Source organism: Salminus brasiliensis, chromosome 8 (assembly GCF_030463535.1).
Source record: "Salminus brasiliensis chromosome 8, fSalBra1.hap2, whole genome shotgun sequence".
Taxonomy (NCBI): domain Eukaryota; kingdom Metazoa; phylum Chordata; class Actinopteri; order Characiformes; family Bryconidae; genus Salminus; species Salminus brasiliensis.
This window is the reverse complement of record NC_132885.1, coordinates 23,497,702-23,511,911: the sequence shown is the minus strand read 5'-3', so window position 1 is coordinate 23,511,911 and position 14,210 is coordinate 23,497,702.

Genomic DNA, 14,210 nt, shown 5'->3' with positions numbered 1-14,210 from the left:
GAGAGTAAACGAGAATGGTGGAGGTTAAGGTCAAGGATACATTCCAAGAGAACTGCTCATAGCATTGCAAGACAAGCTTATCAAAACCTCTGTTTGAATGCAAAAAGCCTTCAGGGAGAATTAACCTGGACTCTGAAGTGATTGTGGTGCATTGTTCTACAGTGTAGCAACACCTGCACAATTATGACCTTCATTGAAGAGCATCAGAAGAAAACCTTCCCTAGGTCCTCATCACACCACACAACGCATCAGGAAGAAAATAAATATTGAATCAAGCCTGATGGACTTTGGGAAAAAACTGTTTGGCCACAGTGAGCAAATCTAGATGTGGAGAAAAAAGGATGCAGAATATCAAGAAAAGAACACCTCCCAACTGTTAGGCACAGGGTGGATCTATCAAGCTTTGGGCTTGTGTTGCAGCCAGTGGCAGAGGGAAGATTTCACTGTTAGAGGGAATAATTTAATGAAATGCTAATGAACTTCTAAAGCAAACACCCCTTAGTGTCTAAAAGCTGAAGATAAAAAGAGAACAGCAAGAGGCGCAAGCTAACGGTTTTGCAATGGCCCTCACAACCACCCAACCTAAACATCATCAGAAATATATGGATAGATCTGCAGTGCATGTAGTGTCACTTGAAAAAAGTAGAAAAGAAATCAAATCATAAAAAGACACAGATGAGCCAAATAGGCCAGTGGTGCTTCCAACAGTGGACAGGGGTTAGCATGGGCACTCTGACCAGTCTGAAGCAGGGTGTGATGCTGAAACAGTCTCTCCTCCTGGACCTGCATGATATCACACAAGCTTAGGCCATGTGCTTCTATTTTGCTGCCATGCTTCTTATGCCAGGCTCATCTGAATAACACCACTCACACACACCTGGAGCCTATCAAGGACGCATTAGCATAGTCCTCTATACCCCTATGTTTCTGTGTCCTCTTTGTGAGGTCTCTGTGTTGTTCTACTGAATTCTGAGCCATGTTTTGTTTATTTGGATTCTGTGTTGCTGAGCTTTGTTCATCTTTTTACTTTTGATAATGGATTTCTTGCCTGCGTTGTTGTTGCCTGCCTGTGTTCTGACCCCTGCCTGTTGTTTGGATTATGGGTATTGGATTGCCCCTAATAAAACCACTCTGCCTGTAGAGTTGCACTGTGTGTTGTGCTCACATTCCTCCAACAAACCTGTGTGTGTCTGTGTGTGTCTGTCATTTTGGACCGCACAGGATAGGCGTCGTTACCCTTGTGCATTGATGAGCCTGGACGGGCAAACATGCTGTTGCCGTTTCATGGCTTGTCAATCTTCGGGTCTTGTCAAAGTCACTCAGATCTGTACGCCTGCCAGTTTCTCCATAATCCAACGTATTGACTATGAGAATCTCTTCATCTTTGAGTGATCATAATGTTTTGGATCTTCAGAGTATATGTTTATACTCATCTCTAAAACAGTAAGACAGATTATCCTCATCTGATACTCGAGTGAGTATCTCGAGTCAGACTCGCACTTAAGTTGCTCAAGACTTGACTTGCAACTCGTCTCTAAGCACTCTTTACTCAACTCGGACTCATCAAAAAAAAAATGTGAACAATAAGCGCCTTTCCACGCCTTTCCACTCCTTGTGTGAGTGGGATATCGATGAGCGGCGTCAAGTGTAAGCAAAGCAGGGTTGCATGGCTTTGGCTGGAGCAGCATATATAGTAGCCTTTGGCTACAGGGAGTTTAAAATTGTGGGTATAACAGAAGAGTGGCAATGTGCAAAGAGTGTGAGAAACAAATGAAAGACTGAACACAATGAATCGACCACATCAAGCTTTATAAGGTTCTGAAAACATACTCGGATGGGTGTGAGTTAAGCCGCTAGCCTCTTTGCCGTCCCTCCAGCTATATATGATACAATTCTTTTCCAGATCGTTACCCTAAGCTTACCCTGGCTCAAAATACACTTTATGCCCAAATGTTTGTGGACATTTCTTCTAATGGATGCAGTCAGTTACTGTAAGCTGAACCCATTGCACTGGAATGATGATGCAGTGTAGTAAAAAGGATGTAGTAAAAAGCCTTGCCTGGACAGTAGAGATAGTTACTCCAACAAAAGCAGGATAGACTCTTTGCATTCCAGTACTTTTGTCTATTTACGATTACCATATACACTTGTATATGTGTCTGTTATATTGGCCTGAGACTTGACTTGGACTCTAGCGTGAAGACTCAAGACTTGACTTGGACGTGTGTTTTATGACTTGTGAACATCTCTGCTTTACATTCCCTGCTGATGTTTAGTTGCTCTGATAAGCAAAATGAATTGCCCTTTATGTTGCTGATGTAATTTGCCTGCAGGCTCTCACACTGGACCACAGTATTTTCTCATGTTGTGTAGTTAGTTATCAGTGCTCATTATTCTCTCTTGCATGGGCCCAGAACAGATCCTCATGTTCCACAAATCCCAACGGGTCAGAGGTGAGAGCATTGCTATTTTCTCCTCATGAATAAATAATTGACCCATTTACATTACATTTAGCTGCACCAGAAATGTCAAACTACTAAACTGGAAAACACACAAGCAAAAAAAGAATTGCTGTGAATAATGATTCATTTCAGGTGGACTATATTAAGGGTTCTTGATTCCTTTTCTTGGAGATGGAGTGAAGGTTGAGTTACCCTGCACTGTGTCCTCCAAGCTTTGAAGCAAATGAACATGAGTATCCACATCAATGGGCTGTCCACCATGATTATCTGAACAATGCCCACATCTCTCTGTGCTGTGACTCAAAGGTTATTCCTTTTTACAGGCCATATAAAGAACATCTGGCTGAAACACTCCCCCCCCACACACACACCCCTCATCTTTCTCTCTCTCTCACTCTTTACCCGTAACACAATTGTAGTGTCACCTGGGGACATGGAGTAGACCTGCACGATAGCAGCAGGATGGAGGTGGCTGGATGGAGACATTTTATACACAGGTCATAAACAGGGGCCCATTCGCCACTGGGGATGATGTCAGCAACGGTGAAGGGCACATGTTTATTACAGTGTGTACCCCCACAACAAAATGGAAAAGTAAGAGCCTGGCTGAGACACACAATGCAGCTGATGAGTGAACACCATAGTTGGATGTCCAGAATATATCAATATCTCGTTAGAATGCCTGAGGTATCTCTGCAAGATCTGGTAAGGTGACCGCTGGACAGCCATTGAGTGCATGTACTCTAATAATACATCATTATCTGAGTCGAGCAGTTACCAGAGAATCCAAGTGGTCATGTATGTAGGATAACATGATATCTGATGTGGTTCACAGTTTAATCAGAATCAAAAAGTTTCAAGTCGGATATGTCCAATATGTTTATATTAGATTTGACACATGTCTGTAACAACACTTCCCTGTGATCTTTGACAGTGTAGAGGTGCATATGCCATGTATTTAGGAAGAAATCTGATTATTTACAGTATCGACTGATGCAAGCCTGAGGTTTCTCTCATTATCAGATTACATAGGCGCATGTAAAAGTGTTGGGTGAATTACAGCAAACTGTCGGCGGCTATCAGATTACTTTATACATGTTAGCATAGGGTGTATGGTGCTAAAGTGGGACACTGTCAGAAAGATTACATGTCACTATGATCCCTATCTTACGTAATGTAAAAAGATACATTTTTAAAAGCCTAAAATCTCCTTGACACTGTTTGTAGGTCAATCAACATACACAAAACACAGGCAAAAATGACTTTTCTAAAAACCTCTGTCACAGAATGCTTAAATAACTAGCCTGATATTTAAAGTGGCACACCTTCCAACTGTCTAAGCATTGGTCATTTCATCAGGAGATTGCAAGTGTGATCAGCAGTGATGCCACAGACATCTGTGGCTGGTATTTCCTCACATGGCCTTCACTCTATCCGAGCATGTTGAGCGGTCCAGTAATGCAGGATTAGCAGTCGTTCAAAAAGATTTGATGACTGGCTCTGCAAAAGCATATGCTCACTCTCAATTTAACACATTATAAAAAAAATTTAAAAAAAATGAGTAATATGTTCACCTTCCAAAAAACATATTTTCTCACCTCAGACATAAAAATCTTTGTTAATATTATCCTTTTGTTTAGACATGGGAGCCATATTCAAAATCAAAAAAGACAGGATGGTATGTGACAGGGTGGTAAATTTCACCCTAAAATGCCCTCTGTTCTTCATGTGGTCAAGTTCCTAACCTAGCAGACAATTCCAGACAATCAATTAGAAATATAATTTTCTTTGCATTAATAGTGTAAACATGTTGGGAGGTTGGAAAAATGAGTTATTTCATGGAATAAATCAGTTACTATTGATGTGTGATCATAATTAACGTTATAAATCATGAAAACAACAAAATAAGTGTTATTAAATTTCACTGAAATAACAAGGCACATAAGATAGAACCCCACCAGTTTAAAGCTTTTCTACTAAAGGAGGGAGCCAGTAATGATTTGTGATCATTAACATAGATGTGCATGAAAATCTGGAAGATCAAGCTTAAGTGTCCCATTTTACTGTTCTGTTTGACCCACTTTACCAATATTCACTTTCCTCTGTGAGTCATTTCCCAACTGACATAACACTATAACTTTTCCCTGTTCTGAAATCTACTGAACCACAAATAGCATCCAGAAAATCAGACTCATATGATGAATGTATAAAGTTTGAATGTATTTAAAACTATCTGCAGTTTAGTTTCTGTATTGAATAAGTATTCCATATGGAATTAGACTCCTTATTTATTCACTGGGTGATATAATCATATTTTGAGAGTGATTTCAGTGTGTTTCTCTATTTCCTGATTACTGTGCACATTTTATGCCATTTTTGCCAGAGCTGAGCCTTGTTTTGTTGCTTGCCTTTGAGACCTTTTCATTGAATCTTCCATTTGATAAATGTTGGAGGCGAGTGAAGTTTGGCAATACAGAGCAAATTAACCTTGAGTACAGAGACACTCACTGCTGCCTGTGTTATCTTTTAATATGAAATTCATAATCTACTCAAAAGCATTCTGATGTGGAGTGAAATTGAGCTTACTGTGTGAAAGTGAGAGTCAAACTGTAACATTTTCTTTTCTCTGAAGTGAGGCCAGCGTGTGATTAATGCGTGATCGTGTGATGAAGGGCAATCAGAGCTTGTTCCCCTAGTGACCAGGCGGATGGCAAAACAAGCTGAAAGCCAAGCATGGCCAAGGCATGGTTATTTCTGTTAATGATGCAACGCAACACCTCTGTCAATCTATATGTAACATTAACTCTACCACATTAAAATGAGGACGGGGACTAATGGCGTTTAATATGATATAATAGCCGAGATGTCACTTTTAATTGCAGCTGTGATTGTCTGAAGTGGTCTCACCATTGCAGTGATTAGTAATAATACACCGTTAACCCCTCGACCTTCCGCCAAAGACCACACTGCCTCTCTCTTTTTACATAGCCTAATTGCAGCTTCCTCACCGAGGACGCGGGTAACTCAATATAAAGCGGAGCTCTCCCTCTCTGAACCCGTCTGGATTAAATGTCCATCAAACTGCTGCAGTTAATCACAATCCATGTTTTGTACCCAAAGATGCGCTAGTGTTACACTAAGGACGTGGATCGTCTGAAGCTAAAGCAATTTTCAAGCTGACATGAGCAGCCTGTGGGGAATATACAGGACACTCCGGATGCAGTAAATTACAAAATAACACAGGGGTAAACAGTACAGAACCGCATCTCTCATACATTTAAATAAAATGCACTCCCAGCCTTGCCGTAGCGCTGCTCCACGCTCAATATTTGATCAAGCAAGCGACAACAGAAGCTGTTTAATCATTATTCAAAGAGAAAATTCATAGGAAATGGCACCTTAAATCAGTTGTCAGTGTAATTAAAAGTATGTCATCATCATTTGTCATCATTCGGGTACTGGGAAGTCTAAGAAATGCAAATGCGCACCTCTCTGCAAGACGGTATGGCTTTCCCATTGGGACTAATCAAGAGCAAAGAGGCACACATAAAAGTCAACACATTGTCACATTGCCACTCTTCATAAACATTTATGTGTCTCTTATCTGATAATGTGGAACCTATGATGAATAGAGAGTTGTTTTAAATGTGGGAGATGACAAATAGCGAGGTTTGAACTTCTATGCAAAAACAAAACGCTTGCAGAAAGGTGGGCTTGTTTTTATGTCCACCAAACACTTTCCTAGACTGTTGGATGGTTAAACAATCTGTATGTGAAACCTACAAAATTGTTAAATATAAGGATCCATATTCTGTGAATACCATCTCACCACACATTTAGCTGGGCATGACTCAAGGTGGTTGCTCAAACATCTTGCTATCTTGCGGAGACTTTGAAATCACCCATTTGAAAGTAGCATATGAAGTGGAACAGCAGAGTGCAGCATATCAATACAATCCATTTCCTGCTCAATTTCCCTATCCAATACAAAAATAGTCCTGCTGATTATAAGAAAACTTCCCAGAACAAAGACGGAATTCCTTCACCATCATCATTCAGGCTAATCATGAAAGGACGTAGGCCTCTTTCAGTGTGGTCTTATTGAATCTTATTGTGTGTTTTGAGTTAGAGAATTAAACCTTAGTATAAGCTTCTGTCTTTCTTGGAAATTGAGAGTATATATACATAAAAGAGTATTTTCTACCATCTCTATTAATTTTTCCCTAAAAGAATGACCTTTTAAAAAGAAAAGCCATTTAAAAATGTGTTAATTTCAAAACTGGTAACAGGTCTATACATGTTTACATCAGTATAATATAGAAAGCTATTTTGTTATATTGGAAAAAAGAATAGGGATTAGGTTGAACCTCCTAGTCTGAAGCCATATGAATTAGTCCAGCCTTGAGATATTGCTCTGGCTGTTCCCAATGGATTTATTCATAGATATCTCAGAAAGTCCCCAAAACAGATGACCTGAAATTCCCCTGAAGAATTCTTTCATACAGAGCAAAATCCATAGTTCCTTTAATCGTAGCATAGTATCCAGGTTCAAATGCAGCACAGCATCCCCAAACCATCACACTACCACCACCATGCGTCACAGCTGGTTTGAGTCTTACTTTGAATAGCACTGTTAGAGGCTAATGTCACTTTAAATGCTCCACTTTAGATTTAACTGTGTTCCCAATGGGTTTCTTTATAAATATTTTAAAAATCTATAAAACTTCAAGCTTGTTTTGTTCCAAATACATTTTGTTCAAGGGGAGTAGATACAGGAAACAATAATGAAAGGTTTGATTTTGTCATCATTGGTGCTGGAATGTCTAATCAGTGGTAAGGTGCCTTTCCTTGAGATTTTATGGGTTTCCCTCATAAAACCTTGACTGAGAATTTACAAAAAAGTGAACTCAAATTGACAAAAAAGGCTTATTACAGACTAAGGTGTATTATTCAGTAACTACAGGGACTTCTGTACAAACTGGTGGGGTTATTCTTTGGCCCGCCTATGTATGTGTTTCTCATTAGATATGGCAACTAAAGTGAAAATGAGTAAATCAGCCATGGAGCCATGTGGTATGGTCATTCCCCATTGAAATCTGGTTAAAATGTAAACTTGTGTTTGAAATGGAAGGCAAACTGAAGTAAAGGTTAGTTTTGTAGTTTTTGGGTAAATAAACTAAAGGTTAGCTTTTTTTGTGTCATTGCTTTTGTGGAATTTGAAACAGATATTACAGATATTACTATATTTGGTTTAGAAAGACAAAAGGAAGATTCTAGTCACTCTCCATCAAGCTATGCCACGGCCTTTCAACTCTTTTGGAGCCAAAGGCACTGGAAAAATGCAGGTGCTGTTGCATTACAGAATTTAGCATGCCATGGTCGAGTTCCCTTCATGACTTGGAAGCCTGCATGGCTTACGGCACATAAGTGGTCACTTTCAGAACAAGGGAAGAGGGTAGCATGGATCAGATTTTTCAATAGAAGAGCAATTTCCCTTGAGCAAGCGCAATAATGGATCCTGCTGAAGTGATTTCCTTGACTCTTTGCATGCTCAATTTCCTTCAAGCTAGCATTAATGTAGGCTAGGATTTCCTGGACAAATCTAAGCTTGTTAATTTGCTGGTAGAATGACGTATGTTACATCAGATATCATGTATAAACATGTTTATTAGGCTTGTTTATGACTAGTCTGTACCTCTTATGTTGGGCACACATTCTCTCTTTTACTGCATACTGAAGTCTCTGTAAGTATGGCCAGTCTCTGGGATTCCTGAGTTCTCAATTGCAAGCTTCACTGAAATCCGCAGTAAACAGTGTGTTCCTGTTTAACGTCCAGCACTTTGGTACTCGCTGTTGTAGAATATGCAGCTACGCTACCTCAAACATCCTTGTTGAAAATGTATGTCTTCCTTTAAGTATTTTACAGGTCTTCTTGGTAGCGTGTGACTTCAATCCATTCCAGAGGTCTGCCCTTTCTTCATCTGTTTTGCTCACTTAAATGAACTCTTCGAAATTTGAATGTTCTGCTACAGCTTGTACATCCTAACGCCTGCGAGTCTCTTTTTTTCCTGTTGTTGGGGATCTTGTCACTATTCAGCTGTTCTTACTTCAATACATCTTCCACACTTCAAAAGCCCTTCATCTATTACTGCATTTCCATATATTACAACATTCATAGGCTATCTTGAACTACCCTGTGGTGCAGTACGATTCTACTGGGGTTTTTCAGGACCTGTCACTTCTCAACCTACTCTATTTTGCTTCAAACTCCTGTTTCTTGCTCCTAATCATACATTTGTTCTTCTCTTTTTGCTTTTTTTCTTACATACTCTTTGCATGCTTTGGAGATTTGTTTTATCTATAAGCTTTTTTTCTCTTCTTAATCACTTTTTTTCACACTCTTAATTGTACCAGTATGTTCCTCAAGCCTGTAGAAACTCCTCTATTGTTTCTGTTAGACCGTTCATAATTACTTTCCATTTAAGTTTGTTCAGAAGTTGCAGTCACTTTTGCTCTTCTCGGGGCATGATATCCTCTGATGAACCTTAAAGGCTTGACTAATATTAAAAAAGTTATACAATCCCCTTTTTCCCTCTCCTTAAACTTTCAGCAGTATACTTCTGTGTCTTCTGTGCATCCGCTTCAACAAGATCAGTTCTGTTATGCAGACCTTTGAGGAAACCACTGAGTCACCTAATGAGTGTTCCTACAGTGCCATGGAGGAATGTTTGCCTCAACTGAATTCCTAAATATGTGCACATTTCAAACACTAAGGCTACATTCACAGTTGCCCGAATCTGATTTTCTCACCAAGTCCAATCTTTTTAACGTGACCTATGTCAGATATTCGTCTGGACGCATGTGCAAAAACTGCAATGCTTTCATGTTCATGTTTGCCAGTATTACAAAAACTATCAAGCAGTTCCAGTGGCTGAAAAATGGTCTTTGTAAAATGAGTGCATTGTTCAGCCACGGCCATGTCTTTGGTTTCTTTAAACTTCAGTATTTAGAAATGGCGTCAAACACAGGCCGGTTTGTGATATGTGTACCATCTAATTTAGTTTGAACAGATACGTTATCCCAAATATTTATGAGGTCTGGTACCTCACTATCCCTTCACTGAAAACCTCTGTCACTGCTGTCACACATGTCTCCTTCTCCTCAGTGCATGTTGAGTTGAAATGCTGAAAAATTTGTATGCATTCCGATCTGGCTGTTCAGACTGAGTAGCACTGCCGTATCGGATATGTATTGGATTTCAATACCGCATATGAAATTGGCTCAAATCTGAAATGACAATGTCAGATACAATGTCATTTTTGTCGTTTATACTGCTAAACAGTTACCATGTCTGTGTTTTACCTGCAATGTATGAATGTAGCCTATAAGTGACATCACATCTGAAACCAAAACCTAATCATGTGTAAAAGAGACCAAGAGGGAACAGAAAAAGCTTCGTTGCAATCGCCATTTTATGTATTTATAAAGAAACGATCCTGTCCTACTTGTGCATAAAAAAAAGACAATTACCCACTTCCTTTCAATAGCTGGTTACACCCTCTTAGCGACAATAACAAGCAAACACGTTCTGTAGTTGTTAATTACTGTCTCGCAGCGCTGTGGACGAACTGTGGCTCACTCCCCCTTGCAGAACGGCCTCAGCTCACAGACAGATGACCTGACATTCTCTGATCCAGTGCAGAATTCATAGTTCACAGCAGTTCATGCTCAAAGGCCTGCAAATGTCACTAAACTGAAGCGGTTCTGCAAGGAGGCGTGGGGCAAAATTCCTCCACAGCGTTGAGAGACAGTAATTAACAACTACAAAAAGTGTTTGTTTGCAGCACAACAATTGTTCTTCAGCCTAATGATGGCCTCCTTCACTTCCACCAACACCGCTTTGTTCTGTATAGAGAGAGTTCCCATGAATGACCACCAAATGCAAATTTAGTCAACCTTAGACCTGTTTTTTCCTTGTCATGAAATAATGAGGGAACAGGACATACCTGCTCTTGAAACTGCCAATCAACTGTCCAGTTACTTTTGAGCCAGTGAAAATAAAGAGAATGTGTAAAAATGTCTGTAATTCGTAAATGTGGTAAACCTCTTACGATTAAAGCATAAAATCACTTCACTGCTTCATTTGAAATGCACTGTGGTGGTGTACAGAGGCAAACATTGTGGCACTGTCCCAATACTTATGGACCTGACTGTATATCCTTGCTTTAACTGATGTGAGCATCTAGTGATTAGTGCATGTTTTATATTGAGAAAGGATCATGGCTATTTATGCCCCCCACAGTAAAAAACTCTTTGGCTTGCATGTTTTAGGGTTGAATATTTTTTAGAGCTGATGTTCTGTTGTTCAGTCTCAGTCCTTCAAGGACTAACCTTATTTGGAAGGAATCTTGAGGTTGATGAATAATTTAGATTCCCTGCTGTAATGATACAAGTGACTAGGTCGAATTCATTCATTGAGAAAGGCTCCTAAATGGTACTTATCTTCTTGATCATTAAAAACGAGTGATAAACATGGTTGGTTATGCCAGTGCTTGTCAAAAGCCCAACAGTGGTCCTAGAGATCTGCCACACTGCAGTGTTCAGCTCTAATCCTATTCTGACTCTCCTGGTCCAGGCAATAAATACTTTCATGGGTATCTGAATATTAGAGCCAGGTGTGTTGGATCTCAACTCTTCAGAGTGGGAGATTCCTCACTGTCTATTCAAAGTCTGCCAGTACCAAATACAATGTTATCTAACATGATTTACAGCTTACTAAAAGAAATGACACAGTGTGTAGTTCAAACAGCATTGATGAAGCCATTGGAAATGTAATACTTTAATGAGTTAATTAGGTCCTTATGCACAGTTTACTGTGTTTTCCCTGCAACATCATTATGTTTCATACTTGCACATAATAATATATTAAATAAGTAACAACAGCCTGGCTGAACTCATATTACTGGTTGCCTACATATTTTTTTATTCAGTGTAGAGACTTTTACTGAAGACCTCTACTCAATACTGTTCTTCACTTTATTTGGCAAGTTCAGATGTGTAGATGTTCACCTGAGAACTCACTGATCATATAATAGGTCTAATACAGACCTTCTCAACATTCTCAACCAGCTGTCATAGATCTGCTGCTGACCCCAGCCTGGAACTGAATCGTAACTGGATTAGGCTGGGATTAAGGGGCCAGTGTAAGGGTTAGGATTGGGCTTGGGTTGAGGTCAAGGTTAGGATTAGGGCCAGGATGATGATCAGGATTTGGTATTGGGTTGAGGTTAAGGTTAGGATTAGGGTAAGGCTGGGTTAGGTTTTGCTTAATGGGAGTAATATATTAAGTCTACTTCATGTAACATATAAACAGTACATTGATTTAATGTCAGTTCAGTATCAGTAGATCATCTTCAGACATTTATCTTACTGTATTCAGGTGCTTCACTGCTGCTCCTTCACTAATATGCTGTTACGTATCCTCTGTTAAGAGTATATTAATCTACAAAGGACCACTACAAATAAAGACCACTACAAATAAAGTGTTACCGAATCTAGGGAATCTTGATTGGTCTTTTTCTGATGTCCATTTAGAAGAGCTATGTGAAACATCTTTTATTTGGGACAACTCCTACAAAACTGGCTACTGTGATCCCTATGGAGACTTTATTTATGTTACTTGGACCACTCAATGCCTGAGAATTTCCCCACTGTGGGACTAATAAAGGATTATCTTATCTTAAAATGGTGAAAGGAGGGCAGGATTTCTCCTGAATGAAAAACTGATTTTGTGACATGCAGGCTTAAAAGTAGTGGATTTTGTATTAAAAAAAACAGTGGATATATTGTTTATATATTGATTATTAAGAATGGCTGTCAGAACTGGTTTTAAATATATTTTAATGCCCTAAGTCAAGAGTCTCCAGTTCTGGTCCCACTGACCTACCACCATGCAGAATTTAGCTCTAAATCTAATCTAGCACATGTGATCCAGGTGGTGAAGACCTTTAAGAGCTTGGAACATTAGAGCCTGTTGTTTTGGATCTGAACTCTCCAGGGCAGTAGAGCTCCTGGCCCAGAAATGAGCTGAGTGATTTATCTGGGTAACCCGTACTATGATATAATATTCAATACTGAAAACGAAGTATTACTTAGCAAGCAATACTTCGGCCAGTCACTTCATTAACACCACCACCTCATTTCTACACTCAGTGTACCACTTACCTTTTTTTTTGGTGCACGTATTTGTCACTGTACAGTGTACACTGTACAGCGAAATGTGTCCTCCACATTTAACCCGTCTGTGGTAGTAAACACACACACTAGTGAACTAGGGGCAGTGAGTACACACACACCCAGAGCGGTGGGCAGCCAACTCCAGCGCCCGGGGAGCAGAGAAGGTAAAGGGCCTTACTCAAGGGCCCAACATTACCGTATAGGAGCACTCTGTAGTTCTATAATTACAGACTGTAGTCCATCTGTTTCTCTGCATACTGTGTTATCCTCCTTTAACCCTGTTCTTCAATAGTAAGGACCCCACAGGACCGCCAGAGAGCGCTGCAGTGACACTGAGGTGGTAATGGTGTGTTAGTGTGTGTTGTGCTGGTATGAGTGAATCAGACACAGCAGTGCTGCTGGAGTTTTTAAACACTCTGACCATTCACTGTTCACTCTATTAGACACTCCTACCTATTTGGTTCCCCTTGTAGATGTAAAGTCAGAGACAGAGGCTTATCTGTTGCTGCACAGGTTGTGTTAGTTGTCCTCTTGTTCTTCATCAGTGGTCACAGGCACTGCCCACATGAAGCTGTTGGCTGGATATTTCTGGTTGGTGGACTGTTCTCAGTCCAGCAGTGATGCTGTGGTGTTAAAAGAGATGTTCTTTTTAGGAGGAAATGGATGCTTAAACATCTAAATATTATATATTAAAGACATAACTATAGAAATTGTATATAAATATATAACGTTATGGAAAACGATACAAATTAATAATATACTGATTCTGTGGATGGACCTTTTCTCTAGTGCCAGTTAGCAGAATGTCCCATCTAATATTGGCCTACTTTTGGAGCCCCCTAGTGGTTCAAGGCCCCTAAGTGTCTCCCTATACCACTTATAGAAAAAATTGGCTCTGATGGTGGTCATTTAACACAAAAGCATATTCACTCAAAACTGTAATATACTGTTCATCTTCAGTGTCTTGCTGTTGCTGTACAGTGTTCATGTGTTCACACAGACAGAGCTTACCAAATGTCGGCCTGTCAAACAACACAGTTTAATAAACTCTTCATTAAACTCTTCTGATGAAGGCTTTTATTAACATTATTCTACTGCTTTTTTAGGCTTAGATCCTTCTCTTTTCCTCTCTGGACCTGTGACTGACGTATGGCTGCTGTAAATGGAGCATTGCTAATTCTGGATTTCTCACACATCATTGATCTTAGACTGCCCTCTGCTGGATTTAACCTTTGCCATATACATTGCAGCGTATACCCTCAGACAAAGATGTCAAAAGTACTCACATTCATTAGACAGGTAGGAGTGTAGATAGTAGGGTTTAAAAAAGACTCATATAGAAGTTGAAGTCTCAACTTAAGCTTTTTACTTAAGTAAAAGTGTAAAAGTACTGGTTTCAAAACTACTTCAAGTATAAAAGTAAAAGTAATGTTAGGAAAATAAATGCCAAAAGCTTAGGCTGCACCATAGTGCACTACCCTACTTCCCCAAATTTTTTTTTTTTTAAAAGCC